The sequence below is a fragment of the Gopherus flavomarginatus genome, chromosome 8 (assembly GCF_025201925.1).
Source record: "Gopherus flavomarginatus isolate rGopFla2 chromosome 8, rGopFla2.mat.asm, whole genome shotgun sequence".
Classification (NCBI taxonomy): domain Eukaryota; kingdom Metazoa; phylum Chordata; order Testudines; family Testudinidae; genus Gopherus; species Gopherus flavomarginatus.
The window spans coordinates 108,499,710-108,505,439 of NC_066624.1; the positions used below are offsets into that span (position 1 = coordinate 108,499,710).

The following is a 5,730-nucleotide window of genomic DNA, read 5'->3' on the forward strand; positions in this document are numbered from 1 at the left end:
GAGTGTAAATTCTGCAGATATGGATGGCTCAGTCCCTCCTTCCCCACTCCAACCCTGCTTTCCGCCCTGCCACTGCCCAGGGAAAACCTCCCTTTCATGTGCAGCAAATGGAATTTTCAAGCCCTGCTTCAGCCACTGAAGACATGGTGAGCAGTCCCTGAAGCTGCTCTCAGTCTGCCCAAGCTCCCACCTCCTGGCACCCTGGCAGGGGACCGCCAGTTCCCATGCTGCAGCTGTCTGGGGCGCCGGTGCTTGGAGGGTTAAAACAGGGGTCCAGCTTCTTTGCAGCCAAGGATTAGCTGCAGAAAGGGCTGTTGCTATGTTAGCATTTCCCTGTGCCCGTGACTCATCCCAGCACCCGCTAATCAGGTCCCCTAGGACCCAGTGGCTGCCAACTGTGCTCCCAGCTGCTGATGCAAGCAAAGGTCCTGGGCCCCAGTCGACTGGCAAAAACCAGGCTCCGGTTTCAGGTCTGCGTGTTCCAGCACTTTTGTCTCTGGCTTCTCTTCTCAGGATGAAAAGGGGTGAAGTTCGGTGTAAGCCGACTCCATTTCCGCCCGACGCGAATGCCAGGGTGGGGAGCGAGTTCGTCTCGGGGGTGAGGGAGCAGGGGTCGCGCTTAGGCACAGGCAGTGCAGGTCCCTTTTGGGAACCGGGCATAGATTTGCCACTCATGGGCTGGTCCGGGAACCCCACTTCCCAGGGCTGGTGAAGAAGGGACGCCTCCGGGTCTGAGGAAGAAGTGAGTCGCTGCCCAGTCTCCCCCTCTGGTGAAGGGAGGTGACTCAGCACCTGATCTGCCCACCTGGCAGCAGGAGTGGGTGGAAGTGGGAGCTCCCCCGTCGCCATTCCCAGCAGCGAGCCCAGTGAAGAGAGACTTTGGGGGCCAATCCTCTCCTATCCAAGGGTGCCCTAGGCCAAGGCAGACACTCCCTTTGACCCACCCCTCCCCGGCTTCACTCTCTTCCTGCTGATGCATGGCCACTCTTGCCCCTCCAGCAGCAGCCCTGCTTGTCTGGGCACCGGGATCCGGTACCTCCCCCTTCCCTGATGACTCATTGCTGCAGAGCTGGGCAGCTCAGCGGAGGGCGGGCACGCACGCAGAGGGCAACTGGCACAAGGCTGGCCTGATCTGCAGCAGGAGCGTGGGGACGTTTGTGGCAAGCTTGCCTGGTGCCAGATAATGGAAGCACGGGCCAGGACTGCAGCGCCCTCCGTGCTAAGGAGCCAGCCTTGCATAACCGCAGAGCAGAGATCCTCCCACCTCCTCCCCATGCTCCGGGATAGATAACCTCCCAGAGTGCCACCATCTGTGGCTGAGGGAGCCCAGAGGCGGGCAGGGCTCTGCAGAGGGATGGGTGAGAGCTGGCTCAGGCAGCTGCTTTCTGAGCCATGTGGGCGCTGGAGGGCAGGCAGAGAGATGAGGGATGCTGCTGGTCTGTTGCCCAAGGACAGCATCCAACAGCCTTCTGGGGGCCCTATGCCAGGTGGTGGTGGCGGCCGTGTCTCTGTAGCCCACCGATCAGTGTCTGGCACAGGGGCCCTGCGTGCTGATCTGCAGAGCACAGGAGTCTGTTACGGCCCCACCGAGGGAGCCCTGACTCTAACTCCGGCTGGAGCAGCTCATGCTTAGTTTCAGCGCTGAAGGTCGCTGGTTCAATCTCCTGGCTTCAGCTAAGATAGCGGCTGTTGCATCTGCACTGGGGATGTGTCTCAGTGCCAACCAGTGGGGCAGCACAGATCCCTGGCGTTGACAAGCAGAGCCAGCCAGGGTAAGTACACCCAGGGTGCCAGGCTCGGCGTATAGTGGATCTGCCATCTACATGAAGGCTCCAGTTCTCCGGAGGATCAGAGCCCCAGTGTAAACAGGCAGAACCGCTATATGTGGAGACTGGCACCTGTGGCACTCACCGGCGCTGGCTTCAGTGGAATCTCTCTTGATTTACCCCTGGTGGGGTGGGTAAGGGGGGGTCCTCCTGGGGTTTGCTCTGATCAGGCTGCACCAGCCCCTCAAATCCCCAGTGTAGATGAGTCCTCAGCTGCACCCCAGTGCACTTGGTCATGCACGGGGATGGGTAGCCTAGAGCATCCAAGCTTGTTTTTTCCCCCGGCTTCCCCCATCAGATTGCCAGCCGAGCAGCTTCCTGGAGCGGAGTTACTCCCCGAGTGGAATTGGCCCTCCATTGGAATCAAACCAGGGTCCTCACGGCCATGGGAACCTCTCCTTGGCCAGCCTGGAGCAGACATGCCAAGTCTGTTACTCCCTGCCTGGATCCTCTCCTCTTCCCAGCCAGCCAGGCAGGCAGGCAAGGTACCCTGCAGGTGACTACCTGGGCCGGGAGGTGAACACAGCCATGTCCCTCTCCAGCATCAGCTGGGGAAGGGGACATACGCAGGAGAACATCATGTGGTTCCTTCCAACCAGCTCCCTTGTCTTGTGATCACAGTCGACCCTGCCTGCAGCCCCAAAGGAAGCGCTGGCTCCATTGCCCATAATCTGGGGGAAGGTGAGTGTCCATTAGGTACCTGAGGCTGATTGATAGGCTGTGACCCAATCCTGCCTCTCTGTGTAACCCAGGCAGCCGGCTCAGGATCTGCTTGCTGTTCCTAGCAGCAAAGAGTCTTGTGACACCTTATAGACATTTTGGAGCATGAGCTTTCGTGGGTGAATACCCACTTCATTGGACGCATGCCAATTGTTGTCCTAGTAGTTCCCAGCTCCAGCTCCTCTCTTGTCTAGCCTCAAGCTTCCCCTGCAGGAGAGAGGAACAAGAATCCACTTAGTGCTGGAAAGTCTCCCAGGGGGCCAGAGCTGCAGAAGCTGAGGAGCCCACAAATGGCATCTGGGCATCTGGGACACCTGGGCTGGCAGGCAAGAGCAGGGAGTAATTTAAAGAGCCAGAGAGATGGGCCTGAGGTGTTTCCCCGCATTGTTATCCAGCCATCCATGCATCCGCCCCCTACCTGGGTTTGGCTGCAGTTTATGGCAGCGTATCTGGGTGGTGGACAGAAGAATAAATGCAGGATCCCGCTGGGATTGGTTAGCCCTGGCGCCGGTCCCATCTCTTGGTGTTTTGCAGGAGTTTCTGTTCTGCTGACGTTCAGAAGCAGTGATGGGTCCACAGGCCGCCTGGTGTCTTCTTCGGTAATGAGAAGGGGCTGGATGGTGATTAGTAAGTAATCACTGGTAATTACATAGATCCCACGTCTTCCGTCCCAGAGCGCGCTTACAAATTAAGAGCCCAATCCTGTATCCGGTGGAGTCAATGACAAAACTTCTATTGACTTTAATGGGAACAGGACTCTGTGGGCCTGATCCTGAGAGGGGCTGAGCCCTTGCAACTCCCATGGAAACCAGTGGGGGTTTGCAGGATTGAGCCCTATCGACAGACAGTGCCCCTAAAATGCCATCAACCGTGGCCTGCCTGTGACAAAGCCCTGCAGTTGTTTGATAGCACAGATGCTTACGGGAGGCACATTCTAAGCTCACATGCTGGGATCCTCGTCCTGTCAAGTTTATGCCCCAGAGACCTGATTCTACGAGTTCTGATCGACCAGTCAGGGAACGGAGACAACGCCGTGTGGCTTATGCAGCCAATCGCCACGAAGCCGTGGGGCAGTGTTGTAATCCACATGTCCATAAATTCAGAGTCCACCTCTTATGGTACTGCTTGGGAGTAGACATGTGCAAGTATTTGAAGAAGAAAAAATGATTACTAAATGTAGCTATTGGGTTCTGGGAAGTGCTAAAGGATCCCCGCCTCCAGCCTAAGGAGGGGGGATCTACAGGGATCTACAGGGGGCAAGTGAAATTCACCCATGGCTGCATCTGCGAACAAGCGAACTCCACAGAATTGCCACCTGTGAGCGAAGAGAGAGGAGAATCTCCTCGTACAATCTCTCCAGCGCTATGGAGTCGCAGAGAGAACATTTCAGCTCCTTTGAAAGGCTCGGCCTGGATTTGGGGCCAGAATCCGATTCCTTCCTTGCTCTGGATTTTTCTTTGCCTTTCTCCTCCGCGGGGGAGCCACCTCCCGGAGTCATGAGTTATTTATGGCTTGTGATTTCCCAGGGCTTTGGAAAAATCCTCAGGGGGGCCGTGTAGCTTACACACCCACACTCACACGTCTGGCTGCACATCTTCATTGCTGCCCGCTTTGCAAACACACACACACACACACACACACACACACACACACACACACACACACGTTGTTATACACACACAGAGTCTCCCTCACCTTCCTTCCCACCCCATGGATGTGACCCACTGACACAGTGATGCCAGCCACCGTCTGATGAGTGGGGGCGCTCACTGGCTGGCCGGGCGCCTGGCTTCACGCAGATCTCAGCCAGGAAAAGACACATTGTGGGGCCTGGCTGGGAGCGAGGCCATGGCTTTGAGGTCAGACGGGCCACTGAGTTCACTAGGGCTGCAGGGCTGGTCATGGGGCTGAGTGACCCCAGGGCTGGCTCAGACATAACCAGAGAGCACTGCTTTTAGTATCTCACTTGCTATGCACTACAGTCTCTTTTATAGCGCAAACCGCTGACTGCTGCCCACAGGCCCTGCCCACCTCACAGGAGGTGGAGTTCTGGGCAGGCAGCTCCCCACTCTCCAGCACCTTCACAGAAAGGAGGCGGAAGATAAGCACTTGGCAGCAGTGTTTCTCTTTCTTAGCAGAGAGAAGATGTTGGGGGGGGGTGAATTAGCAAGAATATGGTAATGAGCCAGGCTCATGTGGCTGCATCACCACTTCCCCCTACTGGGTGAAATCAGAACTGTTCAGCTGTGTGTCATAAGCCCCATACTGCTCTCGGCAAGTTTCCTTTAGCTCAAGTGGCAGGGCCTGTGCATTAGGGGGTTGGGGTAGGGTGTCTGAGTTCTATCATTACTGCTGTCATGATGTGCCAAGTGGCTGCAGTAGCAGCATCAGCAATCCCCCTTGGCGATGCAGGGACCGAGCTGTCCACCCCACCCCTCTTTAGCTTTGGTCTTCCTGCAGCATGGCTGAGACCTGCGGAGGATTTATGCTCTCTGGTTGCCTGCCACCTGCAGTGCAGGGCTCGGTCTGTGGATGACATTTTCCATGACAGGCCATAAGTGGTGAAGGCTGCCTGGCAGCGCGGGGTTTAATGTGCTGTACCTCTTATTGGATCCCGCCAGGAGCATCTGGATTGAGTTATCTCGTCTGACTGGCAGAAATGCATGCACCAGGCTGGCAGGGAGCCTGGCTCCAATTATTACAGGGGCATCATGCAAAACTGTGATGCCATTCAGTGTAAATGGGGTGGCAGACTGCCTACTTTAACTCAGCTCAGGGGGAAAACAGTAGCCTAGAGCAGAGGTTCTCAAAGGCGGTCCACGGCTTGTGCAGGGAAAGCCCCTGGCGGGCCGGGATGGTTTGTTTACCTCGTCCACAGGTTCGGCCAATGGCGGCTCCCACTGGCCGCGGTTCGCTGCTTCAGGCCTATGGGGGCTATGGGAAGTGGCACGGACTGAGGGATGTGCTGGCTGCCTTCCCGCAGCCCCCATTGCTTGGAGCGGTGAACTGCGGCCAGTGGGAGCTGCGATCGGCCGAACCTGCGGATGTGGCAGGTAAACAAACAAGCCCGGCCCGCCAGGGGCTTTCCCTGCACAAGCGGTGCACCGGCTTTGAGAACCACTGGGCCAGAGGGCCTGAGGACAAGGTGGAGGAGCAAGAGACACCCTGGGGAAAGTCCTCTAGC

At 57.2% G+C, this 5,730-nt stretch overlaps 1 long non-coding RNA gene across 1 annotated transcript; it reads left to right on the forward strand.

Annotated features, from left to right (window-relative positions):
- The first annotated feature begins 1,327 nt into the window (after positions 1 to 1,327).
- LOC127056277 (uncharacterized) lies at positions 1,328 to 5,505 on the forward strand. Its single transcript, XR_007775768.1, has 3 exons — positions 1,328 to 1,772; positions 2,125 to 2,507; positions 3,081 to 5,505. It is a non-coding gene; the product is annotated as an uncharacterized LOC127056277 (long non-coding RNA).
- The last annotated feature ends 225 nt before the right edge of the window (positions 5,506 to 5,730 follow it).